This window comes from Tupaia chinensis, unplaced genomic scaffold (genome assembly GCF_000334495.1).
Source record: "Tupaia chinensis unplaced genomic scaffold, TupChi_1.0 Scaffold000451_2, whole genome shotgun sequence".
Lineage (NCBI taxonomy): Eukaryota > Metazoa > Chordata > Mammalia > Scandentia > Tupaiidae > Tupaia > Tupaia belangeri.
In genome coordinates this window covers 3306951-3324858 of record NW_006159958.1, presented here as the reverse complement: position 1 = coordinate 3324858, position 17908 = coordinate 3306951, and the positions used below count along the sequence as shown (strand labels likewise).

Sequence of the window (17908 nt, the reverse complement as noted above, 5' to 3'; positions counted from 1 at the left end):
TCTCATGGCCTGCCGCTTTTTCCACATTTCCTGTCCAAGATTAGCTCTTTCTACAAGTTTCAGGAAATAAGCATTTCCGGAAAAAAAATAAAATCAATAAGTAAAGTCAAATACTACAGGTTGTACACACCCTCCAAGGTCTAAGATTGAATTCAGTAGTCTCCACTTTTCTTTCAAAGATGCCTTAATAGGATATGCGTGAGCTATCAATCATTTACTAACTCATCCATTCATTACAGGGTGTGTATTGGCCTACAGGACAAATGATCTTGTTCGTGCCAGAAATAAATGGCATGGACACAAAAAACAGGAGGACGACCTGTTAAAGAGTAAAAGATACACAAGACATTTATCAACCAAAAGCACTGTGTGGATCTTATGTGGATCCTAATTCAAATGAATCAGACATAAAAAAATTTAAAAACCCTTGAAATGGTCAGGACAATTGAATATAGTCCAAGTTAGGAGATATTAAGAAATTATTGCAATTTTTAATGACATAATAGTTTTGTAGTTACTTTTTAAATTATTATTTTAATTGATATATAATAATTGTGTACATTTATGAGGTACAGTGTGAATTTTTAGTATATGAATGTAATGATCAAATTAGGGTAATTAGTATATTCATCATCTCAAATATTTATCATTATTTTGTGTTGAGAACATACAAAATGCTCTCTCTTAAAGTAAGCCCAGTAAGGCAGTGGTTAGGTGCTGTGTAGGGAGAACTGGATCCCACATGGCCAACAGCAGTTCAAATCCTGGCTCCAGTGGCTTCAGAAAACACATGTGCATACATGCCTAGATCCTGATGGGATGGAGGAATGAAAGATAAAGGATTGTGGTGTGACCAGTTCCCATTAGGGAGCATGTTTTTCTTTCTGTCTCTGGCATGTACACATACCCTCTAGCACATAAAAAAAAGTCCTTTCTATCAGTTATCTTGATATATACAGGAAGTTATTGTTTACAGTAAGAACCGTTTACCCTTTTGTATACTAGAACTAGAACACTAGAATTTATCCACTTGTTCACTTAATTATAATTTTATATGCATTAATCAACATTTCCCTACCTCCCCCACCCCTGCCATCCTTCTTAACCTCTAGTCATGTGATTAGTGTTTTTTAAATAGTCATCTCTGAAGTCTAGGGTTTGTCTTAAATATCCCTATCTAAAATTTGTTCTTTTATCACAAAGGGCCCATAAAAGAGAGTCCAACCAGTGTCATAGTTGTTAAAGTGGCTGAATCCCACATGGTTGGCTGTACAGTTTGAGTCCCAGACCTGGTATCATAGAAAACATGTCAGGTGCATAGGCATGCATGCCCAAAATCTCAAGAATAGAATGGAGGAGAAGGGACTGCAGCATGATCATTCACCCAGGGGATGCTTTCTCACTTTCCTCCTCTCTCTCTCTCTCTGTCTCTCTCCAGCAAGTGCACACGCTCATTGTAAATTTACAAAAACAAAAATTTATATATATATATGTGTGTGTGTGTGTGTGTGTGTGTGTGTGTGTAATACAAAAAAGATAAGGTTGGATGTATCTCACTACATAATTTAAAATATATTATAAAGCCAAAATAGTCAAAACAGCATGGTACCTACTAGCACAAAAACACAAAGACCTATGAAACAGAATAGAACAAAATCTCCAAGACAATCCAGTGGAAAAAATACAGCCTTTTCAATAATTGGTGCTGAGAACTGGACTCCCATTTCTCACCATTTTAAAAAACCAATTCAAAATGTATTAAAATTTAAATGTAAAGTTTGGGGCTAGCTGGCGGTGTACCAGTTAAGGCAACTGGATTCCACATGGCTGACTGTGCATTTTGAGCCCCACACTCAGTGGCTTTCAAAACATGCCAGGCATGGAGAGCAAAAGCAGTTCTTTTTAGCAGACATTCTCCACCTAAAATCTCCTGCTCAGTCTAGGACATGGGAGGCAGGGTTAATTCAGCTCCATTACCCCCATTCCTGATCCTGCAGTTTCAGACTTACAAGGAGCAAAGGGAAAGCAGGCATTTTAACAACCATTCTCCACCTGAAACCCTCTTCCTAGTCTAGGGTGTAGGATGCAGGGCCAATTCAGCCCCAACGTACCCAATCCTGACCCTGTAGTTCCAGAGTTAGAAGTTCCCACCCATACAGGGACTAGAGAGGTGTGGGCATATATGAGACAAACATCTGAACACTGTGAGGCTCTAGAGTAATTCTCTTCCCTCACTGAACCCACCAGTACACGGAGAGAAACTCCTCTTTGTAAATATGAACTCAAGACTCCTGCTGTGGATACCACATTGCAGCCCACCATAGAAGAGGTGAATTGACACAGAGCTAATTTCATTGCAAAGGGAAGCACACAAGCACACGGCTGCTGAAATCTACTCCAACAATTTGAAAAAAGTGAATACGTCACCGAATGACTAAAAATCACAGAAAAGTCCCAACTACAAGAAAACCAGGAACTACTTCCCCCACAAGGGAACACAATTAGTTTTCTCTAACTATGAAAAAAAAAACAGAGGAAGGCATCGAACTGTCAGGAAAAGAATTCGGTCAGGAAAAGGATTCGGAGTATTTATTATAAATAAACTTAACGAGACATACGAGAAAACAAGCCACCAATTCCAGGAGATGAGAAAATCATTCCATGAATTCCATAAGGAAATAGATACCATAAAACAAAGTCAAACAGAATTTCTAGAGGTGACGACTGTAATACAAGAAATCAATATCTCCCAACAGTGTAAGTAGCAGAGTAGGCCATGGGATCTCCCATCTAGAAGACAAAACCTCTGACTTAGGCAAAACTACCAAAAAGGGTGAAAAAATAATAACACACAAAAAAGGACAAAATATGGAAAATACTAGATACCATTAAATGCCAAATATCTGAATAACTGGTATTCCAGAAGATGAAGAATCTGAAAAGGGCATAGAAATCTATCCCATAGATTTTGAATACTTAAGGAAAAATTTCCAAACCTAGAGAAACATTCAGACCTCCAGACATAAGAAATACAAAGGTTGCCAAATAGAATCAACATAAAAAGATCTTTCCCCACCCCAACACAATATAGTCAGATTGGTCAAAATCAAAGACAAAGACTAGATTCTAAAAATGGCAAAAAAGAAATGTCTCGTTACTTACAAAGGTTATCCTATTAGGCTAACATCAGACCTCTCAACTGACAGAATGTAAGCAAGGAAGAAATAGAATACATAATCAAAATACAAAAGAAGAAAGACAATTTCAACTAAGTATACTATACCTAGAAAGACTTTCCTTCATGGAAAGAAAAGATAAAATCATTCTCAGATAAACAAAACCTGAAAAGTTTATCAAGACTAGACTGGCTCTTCAAGAAGTATTGAAAAGAGCACATATCAGAAAAACTAATCAGAGATAAACAGAAATAAAACACAAAATAATGAAGAAAATTACTTACAAAACAACAGGGATAAGTCCACAAATATCAATAAAAGTGCTGGTTGAATGTTAATTCAGCTGATTAAATTCCCTAAAAAAAGATAGAGACTGGTTGAATGGAGTGGGGGGCTTCTCTGTGTGCTGCTTTGAAGAAACACCTCACTCCTGGTGGGTGGCTCTACTGGTATCCCTAAGATTCGGAAGCTGCTACAAGACTTCTTCAATGGGAAGGAACTGAATAAGAGCATTAACCTGGATAAAGCTGTTGCTTACAGTGCAGCTGTCTAGGCAGCCATCTTACCAGGAGACAAGTCTGAAAAGGTCCAGGACCTGCTGCTCTTGGATGTCACGCCTCTGTCCCTCTACATTGAAACTGCTGATGGAGTCATGACTGTCCTCATCAAGCAGAACACCACCATTCCCACCAAGCAGACGCAGACCTTAATCACCTACTCTGACAACCAGCCAGGGGGGCTCATCCAGGTTTAAGAAGGTGAGCGTGCCATGACCAAGGATAACAACCTGCTGGGCAAGTTTGAACTCACAGGCATACCTCCTGCACCCCTGGTGTTCTTCAGATTGAAGTCACTTTCTATATTGATGCCAATGGCATCCTGAATGTCTCTGCTGTGGATAAGAGCACTGGGAAAGAGAACAAGATCACCATCACCAACGATAAGGGTCGTCTGAGCAAGGAGGACATCGAGCACATGGTCCAGGACACTGAGAAGTACAGGCTGAGGACAAGAAGCAGAGGGACAAGGTGTCTTCCAAGAACTCCCTGGAGTCTTCCACGTTCAACATGAAAGCCACAGTGGAGGACAAGAAACTCCAAGGCAAGATTAATGACTAGGACAAGCAGAAGGTTCTCAACAAATGTAACAAAATCATCAACTGGCTTGACAAGAACCAGACTGCAGAGAAAGAAGAGTTTGAGCATCAGCAGAAGGAGCTGGAGAAAGTCTGTAACCCATCATCACTAAGCTGTACCAGAGTTCAGGGGGCAAGCCGGAGGGGATGCTGGGTGCATGCCTGGGGACTTTCCGGGAGGGGGTGCTCCTCCACCTGGCAGCACTTCTTCAGAACCCACCATTGAAGAGGTTGATTAAGCCAGCCCTGAGAGTAGATTACATAGCATTGCTCCACGCAGTAACATGTTAAAGGACCCCAATTTGTAGTGAACTCTGGCAGTCTTAAAGTTCAGCAGCTATAGTGAATTACCAGGCATTCTCAGTACTTGACTATGGAACGTATGCACAGGGAAAAATAGCATTGCACTTTATAAGCACTGTATCTTAAGTGGAAAATGCAATGCCTTAAATAAAACTATTTAAAATTGGTACCATTAAAAAAAAAGAAAAACCTCACAGACAAGGTCATATATAGACTGAAAGTAAAAGACTAGAAAAATATATATCATGCAAATAGAAATCAAAAAAAGGCTGGAGTCATGATACTGATACAGACAAAATAGACTTTAAGATAAAAACTGTAAGAAGAGACAAAGAAGGACGGTATATAACATGAAAAGATACAGCATGTAAACATCTATGCATCCAACACTGGAGCACCCAAATATGTAAAAGAAACACTGCTTGATCTAAATGGAGAGATAGACTGCAACACCATAATCATTGGAGATCTCAAGGATTATATCCTCTGAACAGATCATTTAGACAAAAATAAATAAATAAGCAAAGAGATATAGGATCTAAATGATAAAATGAATCAATCAAGTAGACTTGATAGACACCTATAGAACTTTCAACCCAACAGCCACAAAATACATATTTTCTCACCCCTGCCTGAAACATTTTCAAAGACTAACCACATGGTAGGACATAAAACAAGCCTTTACAAATTCATAGACATAGAAATTATTACCAACATCTTCTATAACCACAATGAAATACAATTTGAAATTAACTGCAGAAAGAAGTCTCAAAAATACTCATGTGGAAACTTAACAACCTACTCCTCACTCTTTTATATATTATGTTTGTAAGTAAACTTATACACAAACTTCAAACTCTTCCACATGACAGTCATGTTTGTAGTAAAAAAAATGGTGTTGATTTAATAAAGCCTCCTCTAACTTGTGCATGCAAAAAAAAAGAAAAGGAAAAAAAGATTTGCTCGATTAAAACTCTATTAAAAAAAAAAAAAAAGAAAGAAAAGAAAAACTACTCCTGAATGATTTTCAACCACTGGAGAAATTAAAACTGAAACCAAAAGATTCATCAAAACCAACGATAATAAGCACATGACTTTTCATAACCTATGGGGCCTAGCAAAAGCAGTCAAAAGAGGGAAGTTCACAGCAATTAGTGCCCAAAAAAGAAAAAGAGAAAAAGAAAAGAAACCAGAAAAGTGGCAAAAGAGACAACCTAACAACATATCTCAAGGAACTGGAAAAACAACAAACTTTTGGTATTTACCAGGAGAAAAGAAGTAACAAAGACTCGAGCAGAAATAAATGAAATAGAGAATGAAAGAACTATACAGAAAATAAATGAAACCAAAAGCTGATTTTTTGAGTAGAGCAACAAAATTGACACACCATTAGCTAGATTAATGAAGAAGAAAGGAGCTAGATAAATCAAATCAGCAATGAAACACTAATACTACAACAGACATAACAGACATACAAAAGAGCATTAGAGAATACTATGACTGATTATACAACAACAAACAAGAAAACATAGAGGAGATGGACAAATTTCTGAGCACATATAATTTACCAGGATTAAATCAGGAAGAAATAGAAAGCCCAAATAGACCAATAACAAGCAATGAGATTGAATCAGTAATAGTTTCCCAGCAAAGAAAAGCCCAGGTCCCAATGGCTCCACTTCCAAATTTTACAATGTTATACACTATAAAGACATATAGTGATTAAATGTAAATAAAACATATATTTTTAAATGCCACACAGGGGCTGTCACGTGGTGTGATGGTTAAGAGTGCTGGATTCCCACAAGGCTGACCTTGTTCAAGCCCCAGACCTGGTGGCTTGCTTTCTCGCTTTCCCTCTCTCTCTTTCTCACTCTGTCCTACACTAGTAAAAATTTAAATAAATAAAATGAAGTTAAATAAAATAATTTTAAAAGAAATGCCACACGTGTAAGTGTGTGTGTGTGTGTGTGTGTGTGTGTATGCCAAAATCCTGAAGAATGAAATGGAGAAGACAGGATTTCAGTATGACCATCACCAATGGGATGAACTTTTTCTCTCTGTGTCTCTCTCTGGCAAGCATATGCACCCTCTAGCAAATAAATAAATAAGAAATGTAAAGCCTGAAACTATAAAGCTACTTGTGGGAAACACTTCAAAACATGGAAATAAGTAAAGACTTCTTAGACAAGATCTCTAAAGCATAGACAATAACACCAAAAATAGACAAGCAGGATTATATTAAACTAATTAATAAATAAATAAAAACTTTTGCACAAGAAGGGAAACAATAAATAAATAAAGAAGACAGTCCACAGAATGGGAGAAAATATATGCAAACTACATTTCTGATAAGGAATTGATAAACAGAACATATAGGGAATTCAAACAATTCATCTGCAGAAAAACTAGTAACCCAAATTCAGAATGAGCAATTATAGGGGCCAGCAGGCAGCATGGTGGTTAAAGCACTGGATTCCCACATGGCCAAGATAGTTGAAGTCCCAGACCTGGCACCTTGCTTGCTCTCTCTGTGTCTCTCTGTCTCTCGTTCCCCTGAGTACATGTGCCTTATAGCAAATTAAAAAATAATAATAACTAATATTAAATAATTCTTTTTTAAAAAATGAGCAATTATTCTGAACAGATAATTCTCAAATGACTAAAATGTATATGAAAATTATACCACATCTTTTATTATATAAATGCAAATCAAAACCAAAACGAAATATTATCTAACCCCAGTCAAAATGGCTATGATTGAAAAAAATAAATAAATAAAATAAGTGCTGGTGAAGTTGTAAAGAAAAACCCTAGTTCACAGCTGGTGAAAATGTAAATTAGCACAGCCCCTGTAGAAAGCAATACGGAAATTCTCTAAAAATCTAAAAATAGGACTGAGCCCATAGCCTAGTGGTTAAGGGAGCCAGATATCACATGACTGACTGTGGTTTGAAGCCTGGCCCTGGCAGCTAGAAAAGAATGGTGGGTACATGTTCATGCAAACTCAAAATCCTGACAGGATAGAGAACTGGAGGAGATGGGATTGCAGTGTGACCCCCAGTAGTTGGTGCTTTCTCCCCCTTTTTCTTCCTCTCTCTTGGTCTCTTTGTTTCTTTCTGGCAGATGCACACATCTCCACAATTATAAAAATAGAACTACCATATTAACTACTAATCCTAGTGATCAGGAAATCACTTTTTTTTTTTTTTTTTTGAGAGGTTTTTGCTATAGGGCACAAGCGCTCACCAGAAAGACAGAGTGATAGAGAGATACAAAACGAGAAATCACCCACCAGTGGTGATGGCCATGCTGCAATCCCTTCTCCTCCATTCTCTTCTTGGGATCTTGGGCACGTGTACACACGCGCCTGGCATGAGTTTAAGCCACCGGGTCTGGGACTTGAACCGCGGTTGACCCCATGGGAGTTCAGCAACATAGCCATTACGCTAACTGCTGGTCCCAGGAAATCACTCTTTTGGAGACCTATTTGCACATCCATTATTATTGCAGCATTATTCATAATAGCCTAGATAGGGAATGAACCTAAGTCCCCACAGCTGTTGCCTGGATGAAGAAAATGTAGCACATACACACAACAGAATACCACTGGGCCATAAAGAACAATGATATCCTGTCATTCAATACAAAGTGGATGAAGCTAGAAGATACAATGTTAAGTGAAATAAGCCAAGATGTAAAATAAAAAGTATGCCCCCACTTAACACACACCAAATATTCATACCCTGTCATAGAAACTGAAACACTCGGGGGCACCAAAGTGGAGAGAGCAGTGGTGGATACCACAGGCTGCACAGAAAAGAGCAGTTGGGGTAGGGAGAGCTCAGGAACAAGGAGTAGCAAACACAGAATGAATGTAAACAAATGGAATGGGTTATGAGATGGTGTATCGGATCATGAACAAACCTTTGCCCGGCACACTCAGGAAGGTCTTCAGACTTGAAGTGGAAATCCTCCCATGTGGATCAGCCTCACAAAACATCATGTTACCACTATCCCATGGCCTGACCCAAGAATAACAGAATTTCTTAATGGTTGATGCTGAGGGAGACATTTGAGAGGGTTTATTATTGTGTGATGATGATGCCCTGCTCTCTAACTCAGAATACTTCCTAATGTCCATAATAATAATAACAAAAGAAATGTTGGCTCTTGCAATGTGATTTGATAACTAAGCCTCATTCTGCTGCATGTGAAATTAAAATGTCCCCCAGGAGGTGCTTACGAAGTCTTATTTCCTCGTCCCTTTTCATGTAATCATCCCCACAACCCTCCAGGTAGGTATTTTTGCCTCCTCGGTGCAGGTTAGAAGCTGAGTCTGAGGCATGCAAGGATGACCACAGGATCTGAACTGGTGCTACATGTTGTCTGTGTCTGGGGGAGCCCAAAGGCACTACCTGCGTTACCACAGAAGTTGGCCCTGAGCCTGCAGGCAGGATGTTGGAACTGCATATGAATCTGTACAAGAGACCACATATACGATCGTCACGTATCATTTACGATATCTTATAATTATATGTTGTGATTACCTACCTGCTATCCTATAACATCATATTATGTACACTATATAAGGTTATAAGATATAATATATATAACATGAAATGTATTTTCTATCATACTAGATAGAATGAATACGAGGTACCTGTGTTACATAAAATTATATTTGTGTGTCATAATCTAAGAGCGATAAGGATATTGTTTTAAATTGCAGCTGGCCTCCTAGTACTTTCTTCCCTCCCTGTTTTATTTCTAACAGGAAGAAGCTACTTTATTATATAGGATATTAAAAGATACTATATAATGGAGTTAGTTATCCTGTTTACAACAGCCGAAAATTTAGTCAGTTTGTTTACTCCTGTCACACGATAAGCCCTCAGTACAGCTTTGCTGGGTGAATAGATAAAGCCCATGTTCACGTACATATACATACCCTAGTTCTCTGCACGGTAGAGGCTCAGACACCCTGTCCATGTCTTCATGCCCACATTGACAAGTTTTACATTGTGTGCTCTGAGACCATAAGCACCCACCCATTCATCTGTTCACTCACTCATCACTCATTTAACCATTTCGGCTACATTCATGAGTGTGCTATTATCTCTGCATAGCCATGAGCTTGGGGAATTTTAAGTGGAAGAGGCAAACCAGAAACTAATACTTAAACAATTTATGTAACTGCAGGTGGGGATAGAGAAATAAAAAAGAAGAAAACGGAGGTTGATGTGATGGAAAATTGGGGAGACCTACTTTAGACCAAGTGGTTGAAAAGCATCCCTGAGCAGGTGATGTTTGAAGTGAGACCTGTGAAGAACTAGGGAGGGACCAGCAGTTAGCGTAATGGCTATGTCACTGGACTCCCATGTAGGCGACCGCGGTTTGAGTTCCGGACCTGGTGGCTTAAACTCACACAGGGCATGTGTGCATGCATGCCCAAGATCTCGAGAGGAGAATGGAGGAGAAGGAATTGTGGCGTGGCCATCCCCCCTGGAGGGTGATTTCTCGCTTTCTATCTCTCTGTCTCTCTGTGTTTTTGGCGAGCACACGTGCCCTATAGCAAAAACTTCTAAAAAACAAAAAAGAAAGAAAAGAAAAGAAAAGAAAGAAAGAAAGAAGTAAGGAGAATATCCAGGTGAGAGAAGAGCCAGTACAAAGTCCCTGCAGCTGGAATAAGCCCACTGTGTGCAAAGATCACACAGAGGCCATTATGACTGGGACTGAGCTTAGGCAGTGAGAAGGGCTGAGGTAACAGGGGTCGAATAGCCAGGATTTTTGTTCCATGCTTTCTACTCAGAAATCTCCTTTCCTGCACTGGGCCTGTTTCCACAGCTATGTCTTAAATTCTAAGGCTAGACAAATGGCACCTGTGGTTCTAAGGGGCAGCCTGAGACCTTCTAGCCAAATCACTCAGAATTCTCTCTGCCAGGACATAGGATCTCATAGGCCCTTAAAGGAATCTAGTCCCCTGCCTCTCACACCTACATCAATGCCCAGATCCCCCTTCACATGTCCTCTAGTAGCACCCAGGCCTTTCTTCCCACCTACCATGATAGCACTCTCCCTCCCTACACTGTAAATCTCCAATTCTAGGGGGTTAAACCTTTTCCTCACACTCCTTGTAATTCTCCACTCTCTATCCTTTGGTCCTCCATACCAATATTGCTTCTGTGCCACATTGTCTCCCAAAGACTGGTAAATGGGAAGTGTCCGTGCAGAAAGCAAATTGCAAATGTGAATTGCATTAACAGAGGTCTAATGCCCAGAAGAGGGGAAGTGACATTCTCCCTGTACTATTCAGATTTTCTTCCAAATCCTGTACTTAGCTCAAGTCCTATCTGGAAACAAACCATGCTAGTCCAATGATTGTGGTCAGGTTGATGTGTGACTAAAATAATTAAGCTGGCTCACCATGGAGAAAAGAAGCCTAAAGAGCAGCAGGACCTGTCTCTAATCTCCAACAGAGAGAATATGCTAGGGACATCAACACAGCTTTGGAAGAGATAAAAAGGGAGTATAAGTGAGCTTCATAGGACAGAGAAATGGTAGAGAAAGACACCAAAGACAATCATCTCCCCCATAGACTCCAGAAGCTTCAGGACTTGAAATCCCCTATTCAGCACAGGTGAGAGTGGATAATGGAGAGAAGTTGAAGGTCTCCACACTGGAATAGTCATTTTTTTCAATCCCGGCAAGACATTCCAGCACCTGGGTGCCCACCAATCCTGAGCATCACCCTTGCCTCTTAGGTAGTAGATGAGAGATTTTCTTCTCAGAAATGGTGACAGAGGGGGTCTCTGGTATCTCTGATGGCAGAGACAGAAGACAGGACATTGAAAAAAGTGGCTAAATTAAATTTCAGCATAAGTAATGGGAAGACTCTTGTCCCCCTACTATGTCTCACACTGACACCAGCAGACAACTACCAAGCATGGAATTGAACTATCCTTCTCTGGAAAAATGAGACTGCCCAAAGAAAATGTATAATTTAGACAGTATCTATTTGTATTATTTTATATGATATTCGGGGAAAACACACAAAAAAGTCAGTTCCTCAAAAGGAAGTACCTAGAGGAGAAAGCCCACCAGAACCCCAAAGACTTCAGTGTACTTTGAAATTGAGTAGATGCCAATGGCTCCCAAAGTGAAAGAGATTAATGAAATGAGTAAGAATAGCTTTTCTTTACTGTTTCCTATGCTCCAAGCTTTGCCCTGTTTTGCATGGGTTATCTCACTTAATTCTCACAGCGAGCCTGTGAGGTCAGTGTTATTATGGGTTCCCTTTACAAATGAGGTTCAAAACCCTTAAGTAACCTTCTGAGATCACACAGCAAGTCCAAGTTGTACCTGGGACTTGAACCAAGGTCCATGCTCCTTTTCACTGGGCTCATCAGATAGACTGTAGAACTCAATGAGACGAGTTACCAGGGAAGGTATTATTATCTTAAAAGTCTTTGGAGAGTGTAGAAGCACAGCTTAGAGAGTTCCTCATCTTTGTTCACCTGGCTGAGGTGGGACTATCCTAATGCAGAGTATATGGCTGAACCTACTGCTTTTATCATATGGTTAATTTAGTATTTTTAAAAATATAATTTCTTTTCTTTTCTTTTTTTTTTTTTTTTTTGAGGTCTTTGCCTTAGGATGCTGGCACTCATCAGGGAGAGAGAGAGAGACAGAGACAGTGAGAGGGAAAGTGAGAAATCACACCCCAGGGGAGATGGCCATACCACAATTTCTTCTCTTCCATTCTCCTCCTGGGATCTTGGGCATATATGCACATGGGGCAGTGTGATTTTCAAGCCACTGGGTCTGGGACTCCAACTATGGTCAGCCCTGTGAAAGTCCAGGACATAACTGCTACGCCATCTACTGGCCCTTAATTTTTTTGTTGTTTTATTTTGTTTTGTTTTGTTTTAAGGGTTGGGAAGTCAAGATGGAAATCCAACTCAAAAGAAGGCAGCTAAAAGATAAGCAGCACTTTGGGACCAGCAGTTAGCGTAATGGCTATGGTGATGGACTCCCACGTAGTCGACTGTGGTTCGAGTCCCGGACCTAGCGGCTTAAACTCACGCCAGGTGTGTGTGTGTGTGCATGCCCAAGATGCCAAGAGGAGAATGGAGGAGAAGGGATTGCGGCGTGGCCATCTCCCCTGGGGGGGTGGGGTGTGATTTCTTGTTTTCTGTCTCTCTGTCTCTCTCTGTCTTTCTGGTGATCGCATGCATCCTACAGTAAAAACCTCTCAAAAAAAAAAAATAATAAATAAGATAACCAGCACTTTTATTAGCCCCAGAGGAGTAAGGAACAAAAGTCAGACTCTACCAAAGGAAAGGACACTTAAAAAGCCCATATAAGAAAATAAAATGATAATTTACTATTTAGAATGTAAACCTGAAGTTGGAACCCTAGGAGCAAGTGTAAACAGGAAAAAATAAGTAGATTTCATTCATCTGGATTCCCAGAAAATCTCCACCTGTGCAATTGCATTACGGTGATGTCACACTCTACAGCCTACTAGGAGACTAGTAGAAATAAATACCCTCTGACAGAAGACGTCATCCTAGGCCTCAAGTTATTTCTACAAATAATTTTACACATAAAATGTCTATCACGGGACCAGCAGTTAGTGTAATGGCTATGTCGCTGGACTCCCACGTAGTCGACCGCGGTTCGCATCCCGGACCCGGTGACTTAAAACTCACGCCAGGCATGTGTGTGTGCGTGCCCAAGATCCCGAGAGGAGAATGGAGGAGAAGGGATTGCGGCGTGACCATCACCTCTGGGGGGTGATTTCTCACTTTCTGTCTCTCTGTCTCTCTCTGTCTTTCTGGCAAGCGCACGCGCCCTATAGCAAAAATCTTTCAAAAAAAAAAATGTCTATCACAAAGCCCAAATACCAAGCAAATGAAGAGATAACATTAATGAAACCAGTAAAAACAAAAGATCATAGAAATAGACAGAAGTTCTGGGTATTGGGGTTAACAGAAATAGGTTTTTAAATAGCTATGTTTGTTCTAGGTTCAGAAATTAATAGACTGATAAATTCAGCAGGGATATGAAAATTATTTTTTTAAATGGCAGATTCAGAACAAATAGAAATAAATTCTATAGTCACAAAATAACTGAAATTAAGAACATAATGGGTAGATCAGGCATGGCTGAAAAGAATTGGGTTAGAAGATAAAAGGTAAATATAGGTAAAAGTAAATATTCAAAATGATGCATAGGGAGATAAAATTACAAGAGGAAAACAAATGAGAGAATAAAATACACACAGGACACAGTAAAAAGATAACTTGATGATAATGTTTATGGTAATGCCTTGGAGTAGACTAATATGCTATATCATCATGCTGGGAAAAATCATTATGGTTCAACATACATTTTATTGGAATCCAGTAGGAAATATAAGAAAAGAAGGCAATGTATGAAAATAAAATGAGAATTTGTCAAAAGTGATGAGAAAAATCAATCCATAGATTCAAAATGTCCAATAAACTCCAAGCAGAATTAAAAAAAAAATTCACATAAATATTTGAAAGTAAAATTGGAGAAAACCACAGAGAAAGTTGTAAAGGCAATAATCCCAAAAATAGACAAGTGGGACTACATCAGTCTAAAAAGCTTCTGCACAGGAAAAGAGACAATTAGAGTGAGACAACAATCATCAGAATAGGAGGATATATTTGCATACTATGCCTCAGATAAGGGACTGATAGCCAGTATATACAGGGAACTCAGGCGGCGTACCTGAAAAAGTAACCAACCCAATCAAGATAGGCAAATGAGCTGAACAGACAGTTCTCCAAGAAAGACATATAAATAGCCAAAAGCGTATGAAAAAAAAATTCTCAGTATCTTTTAGTATAAGGGAAATGCAAATCAAAACCACAATGAGATATTACTTAACCTCAGTCAGAATGGCTAAGATTAAAAAAAAATAAAGAATGATAAGTGTTGGTGAGGCTTTGACGAAAAGAGAACCCTTCTACATTGTCATTAGGAATGTAAATTAGTACAGTCACTGTGGAGAACAATGTGGAGGTCTCTCAGAAACCTACAAATAGAACTACCATATAACCCAGTCTCCACTCTTAGGGTATCTACCCAAGGGATAGGAATACACTCAGTCAGAAAAAAAAAAAAAAAAAAACGCTTGCACATCTATGTTTATAGCAACATTATTCACAGTTGCTAGGACACAGAATCAACCCAAACATCTAAGAACAGATCAGTGGATTGAAAAAATGTGGCACATGGACTCTATGGAATACTACTCAGTCACAAAAAGCAATGAGATCCTGACATTTGATACAAAGTGTATGAATATGGAATATTTAATGCTAAGCAAAACAAGCCAGACTATGAAAGACAGACACTGTATGTCCCTCCTTACTATATACCAAATACCTGCACACCGAAGCAGACATTGAAAGTGAGGACAACTGTACATACTAGAGAGTATAGAAGAGTGTGGGTAATAGGGGATGAGGAGAAGGCAATCAGGGGAAAAGCAAAACATTCAATAGACACAAAAGTGAAAAGTTTTCTGTTGATGATTAGGTATATGATAATATCTCTGACTTAACTAATATGTACTGTATTTATGCTGGGAAAACCATGTTGTACACTGCAAAGATGTACAGTGATTAAATGTAAATTAAAAAACAAACAAGAGTGAAAAAGATGAAATTCAAAGAAGCAGAATTAGTGACAGTTAACTTTTCAACAAGAAAAATAGAAAACAGAAGACAATAGAATGATAACACCAAGATGCCAAAGAAAATAACTAAGCAAACAAAGAATTCTAAAATTCAGAAAACATATCCTTCAAGAGTAAAAATAAAGAATCACTTAGATACAGTTTTTAAATTGTCAACAGTAAGCATACACCAAAGGAAATACAAATAGATTTTCTTCAAAGAGAAAGGAAACAATTTCAGGTGAAACAGCAGAAATTTAATTTTTAACATGAAGAATAATAAAAAGTAATATGTGGTGGAGAAGGGTGGATGAGATGTCTCTCTAGGACTGTGTGAAGAGATTAGCAAATTCCTTGACCCGAAAGCTAGATTAAACTGACAAAAAAATTCTTTAGGTATTCTAAAAATTGACCAAAGCATACAACAATTTGAGAAGTTTCATGCATGAAAACCTGCTGAAATTCAGATAATGAGACTGGAAGACTGTGGCCTTTGTGCTTAGAGCTAATTCTAACTGCCCACAATCAGCTAGCAAAGGGATGTTCTAGGATGGAGCAGGCCATGAAGACCAGCAACTACACTTCCATGGTGGTGGTTCATTCAGTTTGGAAAAGTGAGTGATGCTCACCTGATGGTTATGATGATCTCAGACATGGGGATAAAGGCATGGTCAATTGCTCTGGTGTCCTGAGTTGTGGTTGGGACCAGGGCAATGATAATACTGGCTGAAGCCGCATGCATGAAGCAAAGAATGGAGAAGGCTCAAGCTATTCACATACTCCTGGCCAACCCTGAGTTTGAGTGCAGCTCTTTAAAAGTCATAAAAATGACGAGAAGAAGGTGAAAGCCAAAGCAGGCTTGAAAACACACTGATAGATATTTTAAGCTATTCAGATACAGGGATGACCCCCTAGGAGGTTAGATTTAAAAATAAAAACAAGAATAAAAAGTTGAACAGGGAAATCAGCAGCCACACTCTGTGGAGAAGACAGTTTCACAGTTTAGAGAAGCAAGTTCCTAAACAAATGAGCAAACAGACTATCAATAATAGGGTAAAACAAAAATCAGATTCAAAGTTACTAGACTATATTACCTTTTCTTTTCTTTTTTTTTTTTTTTTTTTTTTTTTTTGGGGGTTTTTTTTTTTGTGCACATGAGTCCCCCGCAGAGAGAGACGAGAGATGAGAGACAGAAAGTGAAAAATCACTCCCCAGGGGAGATGGCCATACCACAATCCCTTTTCCTCCATTTTCCTCTTGGGATCTTGGGCATTCATGCACACAATCCCAGCATGAATTTAAGCCACCAGGTCTGGGACTCGAACCGCAGTCAACTACATGGGAGTCCAGCGACAGAGCCATTATACCAACTGATGGTTCCACTACAATATATTATCTTAAATGTCTCATTTTCAACAAAAATTATGAGACATGAAAAGAAACGCCAAAGTGTAACCCGTGCTCAAAAAAAAAGAATACTCCATAGAAACTGTTGCTGTGTGTTTCTGAATAATGGATTTATCAGAAACATACTTCAAATAAAATATTCTAAATGCACAAATAACTAGAGAAATCATATTTAAAGAACTAAAGAAAAGTATGATAACAATGAATTCATTTTTAAAAAGAATACTAATTAGGGTATATGTATATATATATATATATATTTGTAAACTTGAAGACAAATCAAAAAAAATTATTTTTGAACCAAAGAACAAAGAGTGAAAAGGAATAAAGAAAAATTTAAAAAGGCTCGGAGACTTGTGGGGACAACATCAATATACCAGTGTATGTGCAGTGTTATTCCCAAAGGAGCAATGAGAAAGGGGCCAAAAAACTTTCTTTTTGTTTATTTATTTATTTTTTCCTTTTATTTTGAAGACAAATCAAAAAAAATTATTTTTGAACCAAAGAACAAAGAGTGAAAAGGAATAAAGAAAAATTTAAAAAGGCTCGGAGACTTGTGGGGACAACATCAATATACCAGTGTATGTGCAGTGTTATTCCCAAAGGAGCAATGAGAAAGGGGCCAAAAAACTTTCTTTTTGTTTATTTATTTATTTTTTCCTTTTATTTTTATATATATTTTTCATTTTATTTTCTACCGTACATTCAATCACATTATTATTTGTCTTACAAAATGGATATTTCAAAAGGTGAATATTTCTCCCTAGTACTGTTGATAAAACTACAAAATATCGGGACCAGCAGTTGGCATAATGGCTATGTCACTGGACTCCCATGTAGTCGACCGCAGTTCATGTTCTGGACCTGGTGGCTTACACTCACGCTGGGCACGTGTGCGTGCGTGCCCAAGATCCTAAGAGCAGAATGGAGGAGAAGGAATTGCGGCATGGCCATCCCCCCTGGGGAGTGATTTCTCGCTTTCTTCCTCTCTGTCTCTCTGTCTGGCTGGCGAGCGCACATGCCCTATAGCCAAAGAAAAAAGAAAAAAACTACAAAATATCTTCAACAGATAATACCACACCTTTTTGTGCCATTAATGCTTTGCCTCCCTGTTCCTCCCCCAAATGTCCTTCCTCAGACCCTCCTCTTTCACACACACTATATCTGGTATTT

The 17908-nt window shown here is 38.8% G+C and overlaps 1 pseudogene; it reads left to right on the top strand.

Moving 5' to 3' along the window:
* Positions 1–3828: 3828 nt before the first annotated feature.
* The window catches only part of LOC102491890 (eukaryotic translation initiation factor 3 subunit F pseudogene), a 40789-nt pseudogene continuing 26709 nt past the window's right edge, over positions 3829–17908 (top strand).